The sequence below is a fragment of the Crassostrea angulata genome, chromosome 5 (genome assembly GCF_025612915.1).
Source record: "Crassostrea angulata isolate pt1a10 chromosome 5, ASM2561291v2, whole genome shotgun sequence".
NCBI lineage: Eukaryota > Metazoa > Mollusca > Bivalvia > Ostreida > Ostreidae > Magallana > Magallana angulata.
The window spans coordinates 7,454,301-7,480,916 of NC_069115.1; the positions used below are offsets into that span (position 1 = coordinate 7,454,301).

Consider the following 26,616-nt stretch of genomic DNA (forward strand, 5'->3'; position numbering starts at 1 on the left):
GATTAAAATTATTTACTTTTATCTCATAATTTTATATTTATAATACGTTTACAACTTAGAAGTAAGCTATTTTTTTCTGTAAAGCTCATTTCAAGTGTGACAGGATATGTTTTGCATATTTCTACCACACTCTCTCTTAATCTCTTTTATATTTATATTACGTTTACAACTTAGCACTAAGCTATTTTTTTCTATAAAGCTCATTTCAAGTGTGACATGATATGTTTTGCATATTTCCACCACACTCTCTCTCAATCTCTTTTTCATCACCCTTCTCTCTCTCTCTCCTCTTTCTTTTTCACACATATTCCTCTTTCTTATTCTTCCCTCTCTCTCTCTCTTTTTCAACATCTTTCGAATTAAAACGTTATTTTAAATTTGATTATAGCGATTTCATATATATGTAAAACATGTCACAATGTGCCTATTCTATCTCATATTCAATAAAGGTATTCGCAACATATAGTGTATTCAACTGTTTGAAATGTAAACACGAATTACGTTTTGGGGTAATATGAAAGATGTCTTGAAATAATCTTTCTGTTGTTCATTGGTTTTAAGCGGTGGTACGAAACACTTAAGTTTAAATTTATTAAATATCATGACAACTGAACTGCTGGGTTTCATTTTGTAAGAATGATGAAAAGACTCACTTACTTAAAGAATCTATAAAAATTCTAACAACGTCTTTCAAAACAAAGCACAGTTTATAAACTGATAACCTATCACAGAAAAATACGATCAGGGAGAAAAGCAAGGTTTGCTCATTAAATTTCTATATGGTTCTTAGAAAAGAATGAGGTTGATAAAAGATATTGTAAAAGGAGTGTAAATAATTTATGATTCCTACTAGACCAAGTGTACACTTTTCCTTTATTACTTTTTTTGATTTGTACAGAGAAGCAGATCCTACAGGAGGAGTTCCTGGGTCTGACGGAGACCCTGGTCTGTAAGATCTGCTGTGACAAGGATGTGGCTGCTGCCTTCCTACCCTGCGGTCACTTGGTCTGCTGTCTGGACTGTGCCCCCGCCACGAGGAACTCTCTCTCTCTCTCTCTCTCTCTCTCTCTCTCTCTCTCTCTCTCTCTCTCTCTTGTTGTGAGAGTTGAAGCTGATAAAAAGAATTACGGACATTTTGAAAATCTCTATGGAATTATCTGTAAGGCTTATTTGGGGTTTGGTTTCTACATAAACAAAAATTGGTTATTTGGCTTGTATTTAAGTTTTTCATTGCAGTAAAAATGTTCCACAGTGCTTGCTTTATGCAGAGCTTCAAAGCAGTTTTTGGGTATTTTGGTCCATCAGTAACATTTAATCAAAACTCCATCCAATAATAGTCATTATCCCAAATAATAGGTTATTTGACATTGCATACATCAGTACTCAAAAGAACATATTTTATAAAGATATATATCATACACATAGATAAATTGAGGATGAAAATCACCATTCAGCTCAAAGTGTAATTTTTGGAAGTGTGAAATTTGGTTGCAACAGCCACAGATGCACATGAATTACACATACATGTACATGTTTATGAAAAATAGTTGCACATATTCATGTTTATTTGTTATAGTGAAGAATTTGATCAATAGTTTTTTTTACCACACAATGTATTAAGAGAATATGAGAGTGTAGTTAGATGTCTGCTAGTCGGTAATTGATACCTTGAGTTTTGTAGCTTCTGTAAAATTATTGTGAATCAATATAAAGTCCAGCAAAGAGAAGAATGACATCGAAACTTTCATATATTTTCACTTGTAGTTTAGAATTAGCAGTACATGTACAGGTAAATTCAAACTGACCTATGTACATTTTAGTTAATCATTAAAAGTACAAACATTCATCAAACTAGTGCATCATGTAGGGTTTGTTCTATGTAAATATAAACTGAAATGTGTTAATGTAGATTTATAATTAATCATTACATGAAAAATCATGTTTATACTGTTTTTGTCTTTGTCACTTTAAGCAGACCAGTGTACCTAAACGAAGACTTATAAAATGTACAGATATAAATCAGAGATGTATAGAAGTTGTACATGTGAAATGAAACAGACCATTGCCACTAATAGTAGACTTATCAAATAAAACCATGTAATAGCCTTGTGCAAATACATTTATGGTTGAAGGTCCTATAGTCGTGCGTGCCCTGTAGTCGTGCGCCATCTTGTTTGTTGTCGTATTTGGTCACGTGCGAAAATATTACGTCATAAACGGCTGATTTTGAAAGGTTGATATCAAGTGCGTATAAACAGAAACGAAGAGTTAAATATGCGGAATAAACAGGTAGGAAATTATAGAAACATATATTTTATGTAAAATATCCGCCATTTTGTTAATACCAAATTTACTATTTATAAAAATGCATGTTTACTGGGTTGAAGCGTACATTCCAGATATGAAAGGCACATGGCTAATTAGCATATCCAAATGTAGAGGTCACAATGTGTATCGATTGTTTCTACAGGCCAAACATTTTAATTGTTGGGTTATGAAAATGTTCATATTCCTTACATTTTTTGTAGACGTAATTATAACGCAGGAATAAATTTAATTGAGAGAGGGGCTAAAAACAATAATTTTAATTGAGGGGAAAAACACTTTTATACCTTTAATTTGAATTTTTATTTACTATACAAAAAAGAAATTATTTGAATGAATTTACATTTTAATCAGGAAATATTTGTCCAGTTTAAATCTATAAGAAATGTTCAATATTCTATTCATTGAATAGAATAATTCCTTTGTATTAAGAAGAAAAATTAAAAAGTCAAATTAAAGATCCCTTTTCATATTTTTAGATCCCAAAGAAAAAACCCAAAATTAAATTCAGACAGTACAGTCCAACTCGACTCATAAATGCATATCTAGCTATCAAAGAAAAAGGGACAAGTGTTCGCAAAGCTGCAAAGCAGTATAATGTCCCAACCCAAACTCTTCGCGACCGAGTCAAAGGGAAGGTAGACCTGGAGAAGGTAACTATGGGGCCAGCACCATTGCTTGGACAAGAAGAGGAGGCTATGCTTGTTTCGCATTTGAAAGCAATGGCCTCATTTGGTTATGGGTATACCCGAAAAGAGGTGACCAATATGGCATCTGACTATGCCATTCAGCTACGCAAGAGAACCAAGCAGCAGAAACCCCTCACATTAAAATTGTTTAGAGGGTTCATGAAGCGTTGGCCAGATCTGAAGGTTGTTAAGCCACGGGCATTGGAGTATCAACGCGCAAAATCATCGAATCCAGGAAATGTACAACGATACTTTGTTGAACTGTCGTCGATCCATGGACCTCCTCATGTGGTATCCGGCACTGGAGACACGCCACAAGCTGTAACAACAGGAAAATCCTCTACGGTTACCATTCTGGGATGTGGTAGTGCCTCTGGGGTTGCCATTCCACCATATTTTGTCTTTCCTGGTATGCGGATGAGGTCCGAGTTGATGGAAGGCTCAACACCTGGAGCAGCTGGTGATGTCCCAGAGAGTGGATGGTCAAACTCTGTTATATTTCTTCAGTATTTACAGAGCCACTTTGTTCATTATGTTCCTGGTGGACTCGATGAACCAGTTCTGCTGCTATTAGATGGGCATAGGTCTCACGTTTCAGTTGCAGCTGTTGAATGGGCAAAGGAACACAATATCGTGTTGCATGTTTTGCCAGCGCACACTAGTCATATTCTTCAGCCCATGGATGTTGGTTGCTATGGCCCTTTACAGAAAATTTATAACAATTTGTGCCACCAAAAGATGAGAGCAACATCAACAGTAATCACCAAACAGGATATTTGTGCCCTAGCATGCCATGCATACAGCAAAGCTTTATCAGCTCAAAATCTTCAGTCTGCCTTCCGCAAGTGTGGAATTTATCCTTTTAATGCAATGTGGTGCCAGCAGAAGCTCTTGCCCCTTCTTCGGTATTGACTCAAAGGAACGAGGAAGAAGACAAGAGCGACTCTGATTTGGATGCAGATGAAAACAACAACAGTCAGGATTTTTTTGCAGAGCGAACTAGAGAGCTTGTTCGTATAAAATCCGAGGGATTAAAGGCCAAAAAAGAACGCAAAACCTTGAGCAAGATTACATCAGGCAGAGCAATTACTGAGCCGGAGGTATCAGCAAAAATTATGGAGCATTTTTTAGCAGCAGCAGCCCCAAAACAGAGAAAAAACATAAAAAATCAGACACTCCCTACCACCTCTACGAAGAATGGTAGAAGTCCAAAGTGTGGAAACAAGAAGAGGAAAACATCTCCTCAAACAAAAGGTCATTCACAGGAACCTGGACCCTCCAATGTGCAGCCAATTGACAACACATCTTCAAGGCAATACTTCCTATCCGAAGACTCTGAGGACGTCTCTATTTCTGAGGAAGAGTTGTGTTGTATCTGTAAAATGTTCACCCCACATGCTGTTCGAAATAGCACATCCCTTATTTTTGTAAAGTGGGTACAGTGTGACAAATGTAGACATTGGGTGCACTTAAATTACTGCACTGACATCAGAGTAGTCCGGATAGGGGATCACTATCTATGCCCTCACTGTAAATAGAGTAGAATTTGAGTTTCAAATTTGTGTATACCTTGATCTTGATAAATTAATGTGATTCTTAAGATAGTATCAAATATCTGTTATCTTGAAATACAAATTAACCTGTATATGACTGTATCATAAGTTGGGAAATGATGAAATTCACCAAGATTATGAAGCATAATTTATTTAACTTATTGTTAACTTTTCATAGCATTTGTTGGAATATGTTGATATTTAAGAATATATTTGATATGTTATTTGTGACATCAAAATGAAAAAGTTACGAACTACACAAAATTTACTTTTCTTGGCCTCATTTTTTGCTTACATATCCGGGTGCACGACTACTGGTTCCAAACAAAGATGGCGACCATAATTCCTCGCTTCGTTTCGGCCTCGATAATAAGCTGTTTAAAGCACTTTAATGTATTTTAGATACACAGAAAATCAGAATACAGTTCAGTTAGTTTAATTATCTTGACAAATAATTCTTAATTTAATTTAACCGCTCAATAAATCAGATTATTTCTTAAGCGCACGACTACTGGGCACACGAGGATAATACACATTTTTTGTCATTTAAATAATGATTTTGTTGTTTTTTTTTTTTTATCAAAATCTGAATCAGATTATGTTCAATTCCTTTAGATGCCTATCATTTTAAAACTGCCACAATGCTTATGTTCTTGGAGTTTTAGTTCTAGTATTATAAAGCTTAATCTCCATGTGCATGTAAAATGCATGTAAGTACACTCCACTGGGGATAAAGTAATATTAGTCATAATTTAGGGGCAGTATCTCTGTAATTTTTAAGATGTATATAAACTACATATTCTAACTAATTATATATTTATAATAGAAAGATGAGGGTTGCTGCCCGTTTGTTTGTAATAATATTATAATAATGAAGTCTTATTTCTATGGATATATTATTGTTTTGCTTATGAGAAATGTTTTGCTTTATATGTGCATTTCTAATGCCTTCATTTAACTCAAACGCAACTTCCCAGGTCTATCTGGTAGATCTCAGAAAAACGCATCAAAAATGTAAACCAGATGTTAATATTTAATGCAAAATGGGGTGGCTTTTTACGACAGTCTGAGTTATCTAATCATTTGCTAGATAACCTTAAATTCTTTCTCTGTAGTATATTTGATGTAATATCTGCATCATTGAATTGTATACATGTGTATAGCTTAGCTCTGGTCTTTGTATATACGTGTAGAACATTTCGTAATATTTACATCAAGCTTTATGAAAAGGAGGATGTAATGGATGGCGACATAATGCATTCAAGATCGTTTTCCGTGCGTCGTAGAGTCCTAAGAAGATGTGATTGCATTAAACAATGCATACAGCCATGTACATTAAAATAATTATGTCTGTATTTGTTGTCTGCGTTTTCCCCTTGCTTACCTTTTGTACAGTAAAGCAATTCTGAAATGTCCTTACCATTCCCAATAAATGTAAGTATACTTATTATACTGCACTGTGTATGTTTTTAGTATTAAAGATCTTCAGCATCTGATTATTGCTTTTTGATGTAAATTAACTTGTAACATTTGCACACATGGTCAGCTGATTTTCTGTAATACAGTAATATTTCCCCATGCTACACGTAAATGATTTAACAAAAGCTAGACTTAATAAGGCATTGTTATAAATATGACATGGAAATAGTTATTATTTAAATGTCATTTCTAATAGAAGAATCCTTGCTACGTGGACCGATAAGGCATGTGTTTTCTGTAAACGTTAAAATGAAAATAGAACATGTTTATAAACTTGCACATTCCTTTAACATGGTTGTAGTATAAACAGGATCAATTCCTAACATAAATGACGTGTGTTTTGATCCTTACGTGTATCACCCAGAATAAGCTAGTATTACCCACAAGTTATATTTTACTGCTATGTTTTCATTTATTATGTTAAAACTTGTAATACACGTTTTAACGCTTTTCGATTCTTTTGTTGGTGATACTTTTCTTGAGTTTTGTTATTCATAATCTAGTAAAATGTTTCAAATCTATACACTTAATGCTTGTTAAAGCTATCATTCGATTTATAATAAAACTAAAAAAACTTGGTTTTTTATGTTTTGTGCACAAAAAAGACAAGGCAAAAGTTGACACTGCACACAGAGGAATATTTGTCTCTGTTTTACTTTCTCCCTAGTCAGCGGACGAATTTAAGTCTTAAATTATCTCTCTTTAAACACATCTAGTTCGAAATCAAGACGGGGCGAAACCGTTTGAAAGTGAAGAAGGGCAGAAATAACACAGTGCGAAAACAACCATGTATACAGTACATGGCTGATTAGCTCTTGCTGTATATCTACCGAGGAGGTATGAGAGAGCATGCAACAGGAAACCTAAATGTAGTGTTAGCTCAGGTATGAAGCGTTATGTAACTATCTAGGGACCCATGAATGGCTATAAAACACACCAGAGCCACCTGAAACCTGATAATTTATGCAACAAAAGCTCCTTTGAGATAGTAAGATTCATTGCACATGGTAGATGCTGCGAAATTTTGCCACTCTAAAATGACATTCATAAATACGAATGTAGGCTTTATATATACCATAAACGTCACCAAAATCACGCTAAACCATCTCAATTTTTGATCAGGAAACTTGAGCCGCGGAGAAAACGCTTATTTTGCTCCTTCGCATTTAGTTATAGTTTCATTCTTCTTAAGACGTGACATAATGATGTATGAATGGTAGAAACATGTTGGTCTATGGTGAATGACAGCTAAATAAGTGTACTTGGAGTTACCTAATGTTGCACGCCAAACAAAACATACTGAAATCCTGACGTCACATAAATTTAATCAAAGATAATCCAAATTACCGAGACAATTATATTTTTAAACTGATGTATTGTCACGCATATTATATATACATCTACAAACATACAATGCATACTGCAGTACACCGTGCACACTGTGGTGGACCTTCAAGAATACGGCACACGTACCCTTTGATGTTACCTTACGACCCAGTACACGGCTGATTAGCTCTTGCTGTATATCTACCGAGGAGGTATGAAAGAGCATGCAACAGGAAACCTAAATGTAGTGTTAGCTCAGGTATGAAGCGTTATGTAACTATCTAAGGACCCATGAATGGCTATAAAACACACCAAAGCCACCTGAAGCATGAACATTATTGCAACGAAAGCTCCTTTGAGATAGTAAGATTCATTGCACATAAGATAATCCAAATTACCGAGACCATTATATTTTTCTACTGATGTATTGTCACGCATATTATATATACATCTACAAACATACAATGTATACTGCAGTACACCGTGCTCACTGTGGTGGACCTTCAAGAATACGGCACACGTACCCTTTGATGTTACCTTGCGACCCACAACCCGTCTCAATAATATACTTTGTACGCCAACATTCCCACACCCCGCCCGTACTGTACACGACAGAATCCTAAATACATGTACCGTGCATATATATGCGGTCACTTTTGATAATGATTTGATAATGAAATAATGCATGGTGATAAGTCAGCTGATTAAATTGATTGCTTACAAGATACAATCAGTAAAGAAGTTTATGTACACTTCGATTCCGTACAGTTGAACTCATCAACTTTTATACATTTTCTTAATCTCTACCGAAATTTCAGGTATGAAAAACCAAATAGCAGATGTAAAAATGTACTGTTCTGAAGTATAATCTAGGGTAATTTCTATAAATACTTACTGTTTGTAAATGGCTATTCGATATCCCCGTAAAAGATAAGTCCTCAAACTTAAGAGATACAGACACCAATTGACAGACAATTCGCATGCTCAACTGGACAGGGCTTTTTCAAGGGATAGCGATTTTATATAAAAACTATAAGAACTTGTATTTTTGTGCACAAAAGAAATATGGCAAAAACTGATACACTGTTGATCAGCTGTTGCTGCGTATAGTTGGGAGTTATGGAAAAAAAACATGCAACAGGATACTTAAATGTAGTGTCATCTCAGGTAAGAAGCGTTATTTAACTGTCTAGTAATTCATGAATGGCTTTTAAACACACCAGTGACAAAATTGATTTGGCTGTCAAAGAAAAAATCTGAAAAAAGTTCAATACAAAGATAACGCATGAGATTGTACAATATATTTTTGAGATACATAATTTTGATTTTATTGAAATTACTTTTTTATGATAATAGTTTTTAGTGGACGTTGAGAAAAGTGTTATGCTTATATCACCAACGTCCATTTAATTATACGCAGGCACGTAGACGCGTTTCCCATGTATACATTGCATATGCATATATGTACATACATGTAAGAATAGAGAATATATGACCATACTGGTTCTACCCTAGGGCTGAGCCCCTGAGCCCTGTATACATTGCATATGCATATATGTACATAAGAATAGAGAATATATGTCCATACGGATCTACCCTTGGGATGAGCCCCTGACCCCTGGAGCCATGAATTTCACAGTTAACTTTTTTTAAGGCTTCGAATTCGTTGATATCATAATTCTTAATTTTGGTAGAGGCATACCTGTTCTGCATAACCATGTGCTTGGTTTCTCAACAGAATATTCAGTAGTAGAGAGGAATGTTTTTGGATGTGACAATTTTTACAGTTCATGGCCCCCGGAATTGTGGAGGCAATGATTTTCACAGTTTATATCCCCCTTTCCCCATAAAAACTAGACACCAAATGGTGAATGACAGCTAAGTAAGTGTACTTGAAGGAGATACCTTATATTGCATGCGACGCGAAACAAAACACACCAAAATCCTGACGTCACACATTTCAATCAATGATAATACAGTTTACAGATAATATTGTAATGTGCTGAATGATTTTTTTTTTGATCGCACATAGTACATTTCGGTGGAAGTTCGAGAATACGGCACACCTACCTTTTGTTTAAACCTTACCGGCTACAGCGAGCCTCAAGTCCTTATACATCGAACCCTCTTAACGCAATATTAATATTTCCTCACCCCGTTCGTACTGCATACGACGAACACAGTTCCATACGAATTACCATCGTTAAAAAAAAACGCTGTCACCTTTAGTGGATGTATCCTTAGGATAACAACAACGTCTAGGGATGCTGCATATATTTTGCAGTAGTCAGATCATGGACAACAGCTTTGGTCATTATGAACAGTGCAGACAGTTTTACCAATCCACCAAGAACCTACAGTTAGATGCTCGAACCAAAGTGTTAAAACATTCTTTGAACACCCGATTACATCTGCCAGTGTCACCAAAAGAAAAATATTAAAGAACGGAGAGGAAATGTAATATTCTATTCAGAACACGAAGACGGGTTTTCCCGGAGCGGCTCAAGACTAATTCCCTAGTATTTAACAAATCTAAACGGTCACAATTTTTATAATGATGTGAATATGAGATAATGGTGATATATCAGCTGATTAAACTGATTGCTTTCAAGATACACTTTCACTGAAAGAAGTATGCATACATCTTAGTTCCTTGCTGTTGAACTCATCAACTTTTAAACATATATACCTTTTCAATATCTTTAAAGAAATGTCAAGTATGAAAAACCAAATATCCAAAGTACAATCATACATTTCTAAAATATAATCTAAGGAAAGTTCTTCAAAGTATAATTAAACTTACCGTTTATGGCTATTCGATATCCCCTTAAAGTTTAAGTCCTACCACTTTGAAATACAGAACCCGACTGAAGACGAACTACTTTTACAATGACGGGAAGTGCACAATCAGCGCGCCGTGGGGCACTCTTTGGGATGAGATAGCTCATTTTTTTACAGTGTATTTATATCGATTTAAGTTTGATTTGATCTAACAATATATTTCTCGCCATTTTCATTCTCGCAAGTGTTTATATATAACAAATAATACACTAACGATATAATAAAACCCTGTGAGTAACGTTTATCATTTTATGTCATTTCAACCAACTTTACCAATAATTCAAAAAAAAAATCTTAATATCGGAATTAAAAATAAAAGATCTAATGTTCCAAAAATATATTTTTTATAAATATAAAATTTAAGTTTTGTAATTGTACTTACCATATAAACAGTTCAATCTTCATACTGAATATGAAAAGTTAAAACTAATAATATGTATTGGTTTTATAGCTACCCCTTGTTAACCTCTTGAGTAGTGTAACACCTTAAGTTTAACACTAAAACATACGACACTATAATTTAAATTTGGGATATCGAAAGAAGGTACAGTACGTCTTAAATTTCAGTCATTTGCTTTATTGTTTAGTGTAATGACATTAGCGTTTATAAATTAAACCATAAACATTGTTTTTACGTTCTCTCAACTGATATGATTTGTTTGGTTTTGGTATTGACTGAGTTATAGTTTAGTTGCGGTTTTTTTATTTGTTTGTACGTAGACAAATGGCGGCTAAGAAAACTGAACAAAATTTATTCATGTTCCTAACAGTTTAAACCAAAGGAGAAAAACAAATTCCGCCAGAAATGTCTTTTTAAGTCCAATGACTTACAGTCTCGACATTATTGACCCTAATTTTAGTTCATTATCATTGCTACATTTGTAAACTGTTGATTTTACAAAGTCATTTTATACTTCCGGAATGATGTACTCGGCCTATTTTTCAACTAGGCCAGATTGTACTACTTTCGTTTTCAATTTACAAAGTAACTATCAGTTACATTTCTTTCAAATACGGGGTAAATATATTTTTGTATACTTTTACAGGAAAATTTTTATTATCTTTATCACCAAGATACCGTGTACAAAATGCAACCTCTGATTTGTCTAGCCAGTCATGTGACAGGGCTGTGAATGGTCTAATTATTCGAAGTTTTTCGTAAACATTCCCGTACGAGGTATAAAACATTATTAGGTAATTAGACATGACGTTAAGTTATCGTTTGTCTATTTCACCCAGATAACCATTTATCTACATATTGAAAATGGGGAAATAGATAAAAAGATCCATGCTTGTTTTCATTTTAAATTTCAGTACATGTGTATTTGTACTTAGCTTGTTTGACCTTGTAATTAATCTCCTTTTACTGACAAGGAGAAACTTGTCTTTAATTATGAAACATAGTATGTCCTATGAACATGCTTTCTTTTTCCCAGTTTAAGACCGTTCCTTCTTCTTAAACTTAGAGTTGAAAGTTATGAAAAAAAACACGACAAATGAGACCAAATTTTGCCATACATTCTGATCTCCTCAAATGTGACAAAAACAAAAAAAATTAAAATTTAAAAGAAAAATAAATCTCTTGTAGATTTACAGTTTTGCTCACGTCTAGATCGACTGCTCTAACGAAAAATTGATGAAAACCAGACTCCTTAATTCCCGGAAAATAAAACAAAGACTATAGCAATGTTTATGATTGCTTTAACACCGGCATTTTATCCAATGAGTAAAACATATTAGTCCGTTTTACAAAACAAACAATTAATCAGTTTAATATATAATCAGATGAAAATTGTGTAAACTTGTTGCCATCTTATGTCATCAATATGTGCTTACTTTGACTCCTTGTCCCATATCTTCATCGCCCTAAGCTACAGGTTTAAATTGGTGTCCATTCTATTTCCACATTTTGTACTAGTTAAAAAAATGGTTACAAACCCCATGGCTTGCGAGTATGACATATAATATGTTTGAGTTATTAAGGTCTTCCGTTTCCAACGGAAGACCTTATAGTTTTCGTACAGTTTCTTCTTATTATTATTTTTTCCCACAAATTTTGTGCAAGCTTTTTTCTTGAAAACTATATGACCGGTTTCGACCATTTTTTTCACAGATGATTGCAATTGGTGTGAATTTATTTTGTTATTAAATTATTTCACGTCGTCACTTCCGGTACCGATTCATTGCTAATTTTGTAAACTTTTACGACCCATTTTGTGAACAGTTGATTTCGGAGACTATCAGAGATATGAATGTGAAACTTTTAGGATAGGTAGTCCATAGTTTGAAGTTGTAACTATTGTTTTCGTTTTACGCAAGTGGCGACATTTCAAACACCAATGTCTGTCCCCATTTAGGATCTACAGTTTTATCGATAATTCATCATATTCTTTTAAAAAATCGAACGGAAGACCTACTCGTTTTAATCTCGTAACGAGATCGTATCTAGGTTTTAAACTATTTGATCAATTAAAAAACAAAGTGCATGCCATATAAATTACTGTAATATTCCTTAAAGGGGCATGGTCACGATTTTGGTCAAAAATTATATTTCGGATTTTAATGTTGATAATGCTTTCGTAGGACATTTCTAATAGTCAACCAAACTTTGCGTGTCATTCGTTGAGTTATAAGCGAGTTACAAATCTTACAATTCTTTGCTATGCAAACAAAGCGTTTGTTTACAGTTTAAATGTTGAAGTGATAATTCCAGATTTAGACCTAATATGAATGAGTTAAACATTAGGAACTGTTATAAGAATAAGAAGATAGACAATCTGCTTAAAACGATATTTTACTGGTATATTGAACCTATGTAAACAAAAACAGTCCGCGAGCCTTGCTTACATGACAAAGAATTGTGAGCCGTGTATCTTGCTCATATCTCTACGACTGACTTTCAAATTTCATGTGAACAGTAGGAATGCATTTCTAAAGCATTGTAAATAATACAAACAGAAAAAAATCGACCAAAATCGTGACCACGCCACTTTAAGCCACGACGTGACATACCAAAATACCAAACGATTTTTCATATATATTTTTTCATTAAATAACTATAAATCCCTTTTTAAGCACAAACAGTTATAAGGGTCAATGTTTAAACCATTGAGATTTAATAACAGGATATAGTGCTTGGAACCTTTTAATATCACAAATTTTAGTATATTGGAGTTCTTCAGAAAAACATAGTTCTCTATCCATTCCTGTGTAAAAATTGAACCCCTGTCATGGTTCTACAACACTATATAAATTTGAACAATATTGAGGATGCTTTCACCGTATTCCAGTTTTTCTGGCCAAATACATTTTGAAACGAAAAATTCTGATGATTTTTTATCTTTTAACACCTATCTAAATATTAATTTTCATTGTAAACTAACCGTACCCTCTTCCCCTGAATCATGATTTAAACAAATCTAAATCTACACTACCCGAGGATGCTTTCACAAAAGTTTTAACTTTTCTTGCAAAAGGATTTAAAGTGGCATGGTCACGATTTTGTTCAAACTCTATTTTTCTGTTCTCATTATTTACAATGCTTTAGGAATGCTTTTCTAATGATAAAATGAAATAGAGTTATAAGTAAGATACAGGGCTAACAATTCTTTATCATGTAAACAAGGCTCGTGGCCTTTTTTTTTGTTTACATTGGTTCAATATACCAGTACACAATCTTGTTCAAGCTGATTTGTTTATCTTCTTATTAATTTTAAGCATAACTTAACAGTTCAAAACGTTTAAAACATTTATGTCAGGTCTAAAACTGGAATTTTTGCTTCAACATTCAAAATGTAAACAAAAGCTTTGTAAGCTCTGTATCTCAGTTATAACTCGATGAATGACGCTCAAATTTTGATTGACTTTTAGAAATGCTTTATTGGAGCATTGTTAACATTAAAAACAAAAAAATAAAATTTTGACGAAAATCGAGACCATGCCCCTATAAAAAAAATATTTTGATTTTTTTCTCTTTTTATTACTATGTAATAATTTCACAGCGCCTTGTGGCTCCACTCCACCCTTATGGATGATGATTCGAATAACTTAATTTTACCTGATGATGTCTTCATACACTTTTTAGCTCATTCGGTCAAATGATTTTTGAGAGGAAGATTAAAACAAGAGGTCCAGAGGCCACTTCACTCAACAATAGCTATAATGAGAATTTTAGATTGCCTTAATAGTATCAAGTACAAAATATCTAGACAACTGTGTACAGTTGAATTATTTTCCAACATACCCTACCGTATGGGGTTATGGTTTGTACAGACTTTAAAATATATATTCCACACAAGTAACATATTTTTGGCCAAAATGTTTTTAAAAAGATTTCTCTTTTATTTAAAAAAAAAAATCACCCCTTTTGTGACCCATCCTACCGCAAGGGAGCATTACGAAAAAAAAACTTGAATCTATACTATTTGAGAATGCTACCACACAAGTTACACTTTCCTGGCGAATTGGATTTAAGAAGAGAATTTTCTTTAAATTATATTATGTAAAAATTTCACTAACCCCTCCTCCAATTGAGGCATGATTTGAACGTTTGTTAATGGTCAGATAATGCAGTTCTATATTTAACGTGTACTGATGCACGCAACCAAATGTAGGATTCCTTCATATGAGATTTACGTTCGTCGTTTACATATCCTAGGTGCGGGATATTCGACAGGCATTGTAAGCTATTTTCCTTTTATGGCCCATATGAACTGACACATTTTGTATACATGCACTTCAGTTTCAAGATTGTTTAGATTTTATTCTTAAATTGCAAAAAGATCTGAAAGTTAAATGTTGTACTGTGTCAGAAATGATGTGTGTTTTCATTGTTACGACCTGAATTCTTTTATATTATTTTACCCTAAAATTGATTTGTGTCGCCTGCCCTTTAATTCAAAGGCCCTACACGTATTTATTTTGAGTATGATCGCCTCTTTCTGGTACACACACTGTACAACCTACTTAACCTTTAACCTAAAAACAAAAATGAAGGATTAAAATGCCAATAAGTTCGAGTCATCCCATATTGCTGGTTTATTCTGAAGATACAACTTCTAGCGACACATAACAAAATTATATCAAAGTATATGAGGCCAACGATAGTGCAAATTAAATAACTATCCTGAGCTTAAACTACATTTCTTTTCTCCTTCACTTATTTAATTAAAGAAGAAAACCAGTCTTACCTTCTTTTTAAAACACAACAAACTTCTAATTGATTATTTCTATAGGTTGAGCCAGTTTGAAACTATATTCTGACACCAAAGAGCTTCCGCAATTTGATGGGAGGGTTTAATCATTGTGAGTGACAACCAATTTAAGGGGCGGAACAAATAAAAAATACGGCCTCTGATTAGGCGATAAGATTTTATTGGTAAATTTACACTATGAGATGGTCCTGTGCTATTCATTCATCAGTTGGATAACAGTAACAAAGTTTCTAACTGCCCTTTTTTTAACAAAAATAAGACCACATGGAGTTGTGATAAAAGAAAGTGACAATGTACATGGATGAGACCTTATAAACAGTATGATTAGTTATTTCTTTCCTGTATAAACTTATCATTGGTACCATATGAGTGTTCAATAATCTGCAATCATACTTCGATCATGTGGCATTGCTTGTCAATAAGGGCCCCTCGTTTTAGTGTCAGGTAATGTGCATGTAACAAAATTACAAAACAATGTAATTTTCTATCTCTTTACTTCGAGTCTAATAAAGGCGGATCTAATTAAGGCTTTTTTCATAAATGGACATCTTTAGCTATTATTGTTTACAGTGATGCAATGCAATGTTTATTTTGTGATGTCACAGAAACTATATATGCATTAGGGCACAACGTGACTCCAAACAAAAACAGAATGTAAATAGCTTAATATAAGTTAGATCGCTCTAATAAAATATGTTCAAATTGTTCAAGACACGTCATATTAAGTCAAATTGCAATCTCATATTGTCAGTTAAACACCTATTGATTAAAAACATTCATTCACATTATCTATTTTAAACATTCCTCATTAGAAACTTCTGCTGTAAGCTCATACAACTTGCATTTGTTTTTTATACCTGAATTTGAAGGCTTGTCTTAAGCCAACTTAAACATATATACTATTATGAAATATGAATTATTCGTGTTTTAAGGTTATTTATTTTTATTATGCTACTGCTTCTTTATAAAACCCCAAAGAGCCACAAAAAATGCTAATATAAGGGCATACTGAGTTTTGTCCGATTTCTTTTCCAAGTTGGTTACAAAGGAGAATATATATATTACTTACCTTCTTTTTTGGAAAATTATGTTACCCAAGTCCCTGGTATTTGAACCTTATTGTTGGTCCAAGTTTGTTCACTCAAATGCAGATTTTAAATGAAGCGGAGAAACCGGCAAAATGACTTCTATCTATAAATTTTGAATGAGTTATTTTTTTCGACAGCGCACACTGTATGTAACACGTTAGTAGGGTTCAGATCCTTTGTGTATTTAGGTACTCTCTCATTTGTTTCGGTTTGAGATTCTTCTTTTTCGCTTCCAGTTGAAGCACATATTGTTTCACCATATCATTTAAAAGTGGGAAGAATTTGGTGGCCGAAGCTTAATGAGGATACGATTTTTGGGGTATTGATTATAAAGATTTAATAATGATAGGTCAGTATTTGATATATCTTTAAGAAAGTCGATATTTCTTTTTTTGATAGACATGGTAAGTATAGAAAAAATTTGAACTAGCACGTGTTATCATGTAAAGGTATTCCAATAAAAATACAGTTGTTAGTGTACCATAACGATATTAAAATCACCTCTGGATCTTTTCACTGATGTTGCATCCCTTTTCTGTCGTTGAGGGTCACATACCACTATTTTTATCCCGTTTTCATTGACCACGCAAGTAGTTCCATTCTAAAAATGTATGTATTATTTCAAAACTTCCCAGGTGTACTAAATGGGCAAATTTGGTTCCTTTTATTGCATGGATGGGAAGAGGAAGGTTTGAAAAAATATAAAAGCAGGAAAAAAAAAAGAAAAATTATATTTAAAGGCGCAATAGAAAGGGGGTACATGTACAGAGGCCAATGTTTACATATATTCCAAAGTGAAAGTGGATTTTTCATGGTAGGGGTTAATTTAGGGGTCATATTTCAGTCCCCTCCCGATTGATTTTTTTGTAGCTTGGATACGTTGTTGAACAAGTGTTTTTCTATAGGTATGCTGTATTTGAATTGATTTGAGCCAGTGGAATTTCTAATATGATTTTTTGTTGTATAAAGGAATAAAAGGGAAAAATAATTATGGTCTGTGTCCTGGAATTCAAAAAATAAAATTGGGCGTTTTGTAGAGCATACTTAGTTGAGATTCCGATCTCGGTCCGGAATTAATATCAATTCCTTCATAAAGCCAAAGACTGCATGTAAAAGTATCGAAATAAGAAATTTATTTGAAGAACTTTTTCTTGTTTTTAGCCTACCTGAGCTGAAAGCTCAAGTGAGCTTTTCTGATCACATATTGTCTGTCTTCCGTCTATCCGTCTGTCTGTCTGTCCGTCTGTTAACTTTTCACATTTTGAACTTCTTCTCTAAAACCACCTTGCCGATTTCAACCAAATTTGGCACAAATCACCCTTATGGTAAGATGAATATAAATTGCTGAAATAAACGACTATCTTTATTCAAAACCTCGAAACTGTAGAAAAAGGGGGTGCATTTTTCAAAATCATCTTCTCAAGAACTACTGAGTCAAATTCAACATAATTTAGCATGAATAATCCTTATGAAAAGGAAAATATAAAATTTTTAGGCTAATTCTGTTTCAAATTTGAGTAATTGACGAAAATAATAATGATACGGAGAGAATGGGGGTCAATCAGTTTATCTTCGGGCTCGATATTTCATATATCGAAAACCAGGTTGGAACAGAGGACCAGTCTAGTTCTTTGTTACAAGCAGTCATGTTGGACGCATGATAAACGGGTCAAACTGACAAATGTGAACTTCCTTGTTGTGTAACAGTTTAGGGAATATTTAAAAAATCCAAAATATATTTGTGCCGATAATGTGAAGTAAATTGAGGTTAAATTTTTCAATGCTTTGACATTTTCACTTGTGAAGGTGGTTTTAGTTTGTTTTGATTTTCGTTTCGTTTTATTTTAACTCAAGGGGAACTATCGATTGTATTTTGGAATTTTTACGTATCGAATCAAATAAATCAGACTGCTCATTGTTTACATATACCTGCGCTAAATTAACAAAATCTGATGCACTAACAACATATTATAAAATACTATTCATTCTATTGGTACATGTAATTCGGTACAATCTCTACGTAATGGTTGGTTAATGCAACATGTTTTGTTATTTGTTGTTTTTGAATAAAGATGAAAATAATGGGTGGGCATTAGTAAAATAGAGTGATATGCCTGTCAATACATTGATTCTTAACAAAACATGTTGCATTAACCAACATTAGAGATTGTACCGAATTACATGTACCAATAGAATGAATAGTATTTTATAATATGTTGTTAGTGCATCAGATTTTGTTAATTTAGCGCAGGTATATGTAAACAATGAGCAGTCTGATTTATTTGATTTGATACGTAAAAATTCCAAAATACAATCGATAGTTCCCCTTGAGTTAAAATAAAACGAAACGAAAATCAAAACAAACTAAAACCACCTTCACAAGTGAAAATGTCAAAGCATTGAAAAATTTAACCTCAATTTACTTCACATTATCGGCACAAATATATTTTGGATTTTTTAAATATTCCCTAAACTGTTACACAACAAGGAAGTTCACATTTGTCAGTTTGACCCGTTTATCATGCGTCCAACATGACTGCTTGTAACAAAGAACTAGACTGGTCCTCTGTTCCAACCTGGTTTTCGATATATGAAATATCGAGCCCGAAGATAAACTGATTGACCCCCATTCTCTCCGTATCATTATTATTTTCGTCAATTACTCAAATTTGAAACAGAATTAGCCTAAAAATTTTATATTTTCCTTTTCATAAGGATTATTCATGCTAAATTATGTTGAATTTGACTCTTTTGTTAAGAATTGATAATAATAGCGCTTTAACATATCACCTGACAACATTTTTCATTCGAGTGTATTCATCGATCAAGTGAGTTAGGCTATGAAAAGTCACACGAGTTCACGCCAGGTAAACAACAATCGTTTATTAATGGGGAAGAATTAAATTTTTAAATGATTTTAGTTTGAGCGCATTGAGGTACAATTTTTTTCTTTTACATATAGGTCTTTTTAAAATAAAATACAATAACTAGTAAGTTGTTGAAGAAGAAAATGTACCTATATGCTCATATATTTTGATTACTTTATAAAGTGTGGGTGGGGGCAGAACTAACATGAAGGGAATTGGAAGTTAACAGTGTACCCCTACCAAAAATTTAGTTTAATATCTTGCATATGATCTTGCGAAAAAAAAATGGCATTTCAGAAAGATACAATGTCAAAGATCAAGTGTACGCAAAAATAAGTGTAAAATTCGGATGCTTTACGGTATTTATTTGTTGTTAGTCTACCGAGGAGCCATATGGCACAATATCCTTTGAACGCCAATATAAAGCCATTGTTGCTAAGGTGGGCGATGTGGTCCCATGGGCCTCTTGTTTTAATAAAAAGATAAGAATAAAAAGACATGTTCATTATATGCAAGTTTTGTTAAAAAGGCTTACATTTTTGGTTACGAAAACTGTTCTGTTTCTCTTTTTTACAACACCTTGTGATACTGGGCTTACTCACGCACCCAGCCAATAAAAAAAACTAGAGATCTTTTCATTTTCTGAAGTTAAGACAATACTTTATCTATGCGCATTTTTTCAGATATCAATTAAGATATGATATATGAAATACCTTAGATATAGACATTATTTTGCGCCTAGAGAATTTGTTAGACATGCTGTTAGTTGTTGGTCAACAGCTTTTTGCGGTAAATTACCAAATAATAGCAACCAACAATTGATATTATCTTTTAATTCTTATCTTTTTAAGGGAAAGATTTTTTAAATTTTCTTTTTTGGTGATGGTATTTAAATACTACGGATTCATTTTGGATTGTGCTTTTTTTTATTTTAGCAATGACTTGAAATCCCATAAAGATGTATATTAGAGAAAAACTGAATGGTTATTATGACCATAAAGCCACCTACCGTAATTGTAAAATTCATGATCCCTGAGTCAGGAGTTCAGGCCTTTCGGGTACGGCCACTATTGCACGGTAGTAAAAATTATTAAAATTTATCAAAAAATATTTCTGTACTTTTACTGTTGTTGGATACAAACTAAATGCATATTTTTTACGTTTATTATGTCTTCTTTTTATATAGTGTAGTTCACTGCCCATGAGACAGGGGTTAAGTCTTTTTAATATTTGTTGGAGGGGGTGTCAAATATTGTTGTATAGTAAACAAGTTTTTATGTTATCACTTGAAACACTTGGGTAACTTATTGCCATTGTTCGTACGTTGAATAAAAAATAATTTAACATTGATGTGTGAAAAATTCGTGGTAAATTGTCACTGGGCCATATCAAATTTAATATGTATTCTATTTTAGGAAATCAATTTTTACTCCTCGGAGCACTGTAAGGCTTACTATGAAAAATATCAATGGATTCAAACGTTCATAAATCGATGCATTTATTGTTAAAATGTTTATGTTAAGTTATTTTATTATGATTTAAATTTGATTTTAAATGAAACAGCATAGTAAATGCCAATTTGTATGACACCTCATGTGGTCTTCTTAGTTGACAGTCACGTGATTTGTGTTGAGAGCTTACTTGAATGGAGGTCATATCGCAAGGGCATACCCTTATTTGAATTAAAAATCTAAATGATGGTTGAATTCTGCTTATCTACGTATAGTACATTCGGAAAAATACAGCTGCTTTGTATAGATTCACATTTTAATAATTAGAATTAATATCAAAGAAATGAGCTCCGGTTAAAATCTATAGTCTATATGACCTTTGCTTAATATTTTACGTATTCATTATTTCATTGTATGTATTGTTATCGAAGCAGCTGCACGTTAAAATAAATAACTGTTAACCATCTTTTATTTGCGAGGTTTACGAGAGCCTCATTATTGCGAATATTTCTCGCAGCGGACCAGTATTTGCCACACAGTTTTAATAATAAAAAAAAAACAGATGAGGATAAGGCTTTTTCGCGAAAATTAGTGGCCGTGAACCAGTTTTTCTCAGGTAAATACATGTAGCGACATAAAGTCGTAGCAAATTGCTCGTTTATAGTTAACATTCCCTAAATTTCCATTTAATAGATGATAATGATCTATTGAATGCATGCTCTTGTAATAAACGGACTTAGATAGGCTTCCCGACGTCAAAGACATCGAACTTGTATACTAAACACTCTGGAAAAATATCATGCACACTCTATAAAATAAATACATGCTGAATCAAAACAAACATGATAAATAGAATTTGGTGGTAATTTTAATTGTTTTAAAATTAGTCCTCGTTAATTTATGAAATGCATTTCCCGGTGTTAAAATATTGATTGCCCCGCCTCTCTTAACTCATAATTTACCACTTACAATATGACGTTACATCGACAAGTGCGATCAGTCAATTGTTTATATTTAACGCATACAGAAGTTATTTTTTATGTAGTCTAATGTGTTCGTACAGATAACAAACGCGAATTACTTTATTTTTGACCATTTTTTATGACTTGTCGTTTTGTGTGATGTTATTGTTAACATTTCGCATACTTTCTGGTCGGCGCGACCACAAAGTGGACTTCAAAATTTGTGCATTGTGCATTGTATGCTTGTATTCATTTCAAATGAAATTCTGAATATAACTTTAAAAAATTGACCATTTAAGGCTAAAAGTCAGGTGAGCAGACAAATTATCATAACGCGCTAACGCGCGTTATTCATTTTGTCTGCTCACCTGACGGCAGTTATTGACACGACAACGTCAAAAATAAATCATTCAACTCTATAACTGAGTGAGTAGAAACTGAAACTATCACCGGTAGACCAACAGTTAATGATAGTGAAGATTAAATAATCCCGCCTTTTTTCTTTGTCACTCAGGTGACCTAAAATCGTTTAATCAAACAGCAGTTATAACATACAAAAAGAACGTAGAACGCACAATCCAACATTTAAGTCAATTTGCATTACTTGATCTTTTTTTATGAGAAGTAATAGAACATTTCTTTAATCCTTGTATAGTTTATACCAGTGAAAGATAAATCATGACAATGCCAGTTTCTCATGTTTGTAAAAGATTAGCAATTTGTGAAACATAAAAGTGCTGAGTATTTTTTGACTTATCAAGACTAGGATATGCATCCCAATAGTTTGTTTTTCATTCATCATAATTCAAAATATAGGATTTGTGAGAGTTCAAATTCACCATCTATCCAAACCTGAAGTCATTATAATAACGGAGAAAGGTTTTTCAGAAGATGAAAAGAAAAAAAAACTATTAAACTTAAAGCCTAAAAAATCACACTCTGCACCAGGTTTCCGTATTTTAACCCTGAAAAATTTCTTTATAGGCCGATGGGAAGATTTGACATATGTTTTGGAGGATTGAAGACCCAATGACAAACTCAAAGAGTACAACCCTGGGACTATTGGTTACACATAACGGTAGACCAACATATTGTGATAAAGAAAATGAGGTACATCTGCCTTTTTGTCTTCCATCAAAACACTGTTTGTACAATACAAGTGTTTTTTGATTTTTTAACTGATTTTCAGTTCAAAAACTGTGACTTAATAAGTATTTCATCAATGCAATATGAAACCAAATTAGAAGGAATTAGGATCCAACATTCCCATTTCTATCAATTTGCATTACTTGATTTTTTTTCTGAAGGGTAATGATAATATCTAGAATATTTTTCTATAAACCTTCACAAATGTTATGCTATTAAAAAAAACAATGACATTTGTGTTATCAAGTACAAACACGATTACAAATTAGTGGGATAAACGTATTGGTAGTTGTTTAGAATAGTTGAGGCTAGATTATATTTATTCCAATAGTTTGTTTATAATTCATCACCATTTCCAATAGTTTATCCTAAAAGATCTTGAATTTCTGTATTTTAAGTTAAAGAAAAAATTAATCATTAACAAATAATGAGAACAACCAATTTTTGTAATTGTACACTAATTACGTTTTCCTTTGTAGGTTGTTATGTGGAGAGATCTGACTAAAGTTTTGGAGTTTTGAAGATCCCAAGACCTACAAAATACTTTATAAACTTCAAAATTTTTAACAGCTAAATCACGGTTGCATTGTGTTGGCAGATAAAAGTTTGTCCGATTTAAAAGAAACAAAATTATTATCCACTAAAATGCTCTAGTAATTTGAAGGGAAGTACCATGTAAACTTGTTTGCTTAAGAATTTGCAACAACAATGGCAGAGTTAGCTTTCTTACAATGGTCTACCCGATGTGGACAATTACAAGACAGAGAAATAAGAAAATAAAACATTGTAAAAACACAATCTATTTGATTACTTGAGTTAATTCTCCGCCAATATAATCCACAATAATATAAAAGAAAATATCATTTTTCTTTGGTGATTGAAATAATTAATAATGATATACGTTCCTTAATTGATTGACCGAAACTGAAACACTAAACACTACTTTATCACATATTATTCAAATGCATTGATAGAATTTATTCATCAAGAATAATATTTTTCCCTTCTTATTATGAAATATATTATGTTCATTAATTTAGTTATATGTAAAAGGTTAACTTTAAACTTTTATCACAATATGAAGGGTGCTGTATCTCTATTCCTCTGCTTTTGTAATGTTATAGATTTAATAGACAAAGAGAAGATAATCCAAATGAATTCAATAAATGACGTGTTGGCGATTAAATTAATATTGTATCAATATATTTGTATGGTTTATTTGAAAACAGAGTTCTGATATGTTTAAAGTCTGAGATGAAAAACTCAATATTTATTGCGTAAAATGAAATGTTTGTGCCGTGCTTGCAAGAGAATTTCTACATATATCAATCAAGTACATTCGAATGCATTTCCTTTATCAATTTTAAGTTACATTTACACACTTAAAAAACATACAAAGCCAGTAAACTGAATATGAAAAGCACTAAAATAGCTAACGACGCGAACAATAAAATAAACATTGCTGACAAAACAACCTAAATTAAATCAAGCCTGACCCTTTCAATGTGTATTTATGCATATTGTGTAGTAGCCATTAACAAAAATATGTCTGTCTAGTAGAAAAAACCCACATTGTATTGAATTTCGAAACAATTGTTATAAAAGCGATCCTCCATTTCTTCGATGTGCAGCCGAATACCAATGCTTTGAAAAGTAGTTTAAGGAAATCATTGAATGTGTCCAAAATGCAGAATCTTGTATTAGAACACGTAATTAATAAGAAAAAAACAGTCTTTGCTAAAAATTATTCGCAAAAAAAAAAAAAAATACATTTGACAAAACGTAGCATATTTGGTATAGCGGAAGCTTTTACTTTGAGGCTGTTCGGTTTTTTCTTTACTTTTCAAATTGTGCTAGTTATAGTAACATTGGCGATTTGCCTGCCGACAGCCAGGACTCTGCTTTCCGAAGAGCCCAGCTAAAATTGGTAATGTCAATGTTTCCATAATGTGACAAATTTTGCATGATGTCGAGAATTACAGTGTATTTAAGTAAACTTTATAAATAAGTTGTTTACAATAACAACACGCTTTAATTGAGAGTGAAAAGTAACTTGATTGTACAGAAATCTATTTATTAGCTTTTTACAACTAGCCAAATGGATGTTGCATACTAAACACACGCTTTATTGGATTCACATTTCACTCGCTTTTTATGATAAAACAATCTATTTGATTTAATTTGAACTTGGAAAGTGAGGTTCACTTTATATTTAGACACCTTTATATTTTTGCATCATGCAATAGGAAAGACTTTTGCTTGTTGCATCAGCTTTTTATATGATACAGTACTTTATTTACAACATTGCCTACCCTCTTATAAGTTTTAGTTGGGCACCAAAGATTTGAATAGTGGGACCTTTTTTCGTGTAATCAATTTCTTTTATAGTTTCATTGATCTAAATAGTTACCACTTCCCAATACAGTAGAACATATTATTCAATTTAAGAAAGTAATATAAACACATCGTTTTTTCGAAGTTTAATTTATTACTAAGTATGTCCACACTAAAAAAAACGGTAGTATTTACTAATAGCTTTCTTTGGGTTTTTTTTTTCAAATTGTGTTGACAATTTCTTTTAATTGTGGATATTAAGCAATCTTTATGAATGTTAAACATCAATGAATCATCATAATGCCTATTTTGATGCAAAGATACCAGGACATACTGACGGTTTACTATATCTCTGGTACTTAATCTCCTCTGTTAAACAACGACAAGAGGAAAACTGAAATACTCGGGTAAATATTCATTTTACATATTTTCATTATACTAGTACTGTGGCATTGGTAGCTGAAGACTTGAAGTAATAAAACACGGACACAGTTACTACATGTAGTACATGGGATATTAAACATTTATTTGTTAAAAAAAATGATGCTTTGAATAACATGTAAATTCTGAACGGTATTTAAGATTTAAAAATAGAATATATTTTCCTGGAAACTAATTTATTTCGTATTATAACTGTTTATACAATATCAATAAAATTTAATGGTGAATGAAAACAATTATCATGATATTAGTTTTCAGTTCTATATACACAGATTAAATAATGATCAAAAAATAATTTACCACATATCATTTTGTAGGATGTTAGAAAAAATCATGAAATCCAAATAGTTAGTATTTTATGCAGTTATTCATAAGCATATCGGCACGTAGTAGTATTTACTGTGCTACAAATTATGGTAATTGTGAACAAAAATTAAGATTACGCATCATAAAATAAATAAAGCGGTAAAGCGTATTCATACATTTAATCAAAAGACAGACAGACAGACAGACAGACAGACAGACAGACAGACAGACAGACAGGGAGAAAGGAGGATGGAGAGAAAGAGAGAGAAGTTATTTCTAATTTTAGTAATAATCTAAAACAAAACTCAGAAACTTACCAAGAAATAACAAGATGCAGATATATAAACATTTTGCGTTACATATAAGAAATACTGAATACAAGCTGATGTGTTTTACAGGCATATTTAAGTTGTCTGTTTATATAGGTTTATTTTTTGTAGGATTTTATTTGTTTGTTGTTTTTTGAATAATGTTAACAAAACTTTGGTATACATTTTTAAGTCTGAATTGAACTTTACTACAACCATGTTGTTTTCATTCTAAAATCACAAGAGATTAAAAGAAAATAAAGATACAAGAAAATTGTCATACTGCC

At 32.6% G+C, this 26,616-nt stretch overlaps 1 long non-coding RNA gene and 1 pseudogene across 1 annotated transcript; both read left to right on the top strand.

Moving 5' to 3' along the window:
- Positions 1-418: 418 nt before the first annotated feature.
- On the top strand, positions 419-6,501 carry LOC128183720 (uncharacterized; annotated as a pseudogene).
- A 4,190-nt stretch (positions 6,502-10,691) lies between these two features.
- On the top strand, positions 10,692-24,043 carry LOC128182713 (uncharacterized). The gene is made up of 3 exons (XR_008243457.1): positions 10,692-10,757; positions 22,779-22,904; positions 23,420-24,043. It is a non-coding gene; the product is annotated as an uncharacterized LOC128182713 (long non-coding RNA).
- Positions 24,044-26,616: the final 2,573 nt, after the last annotated feature.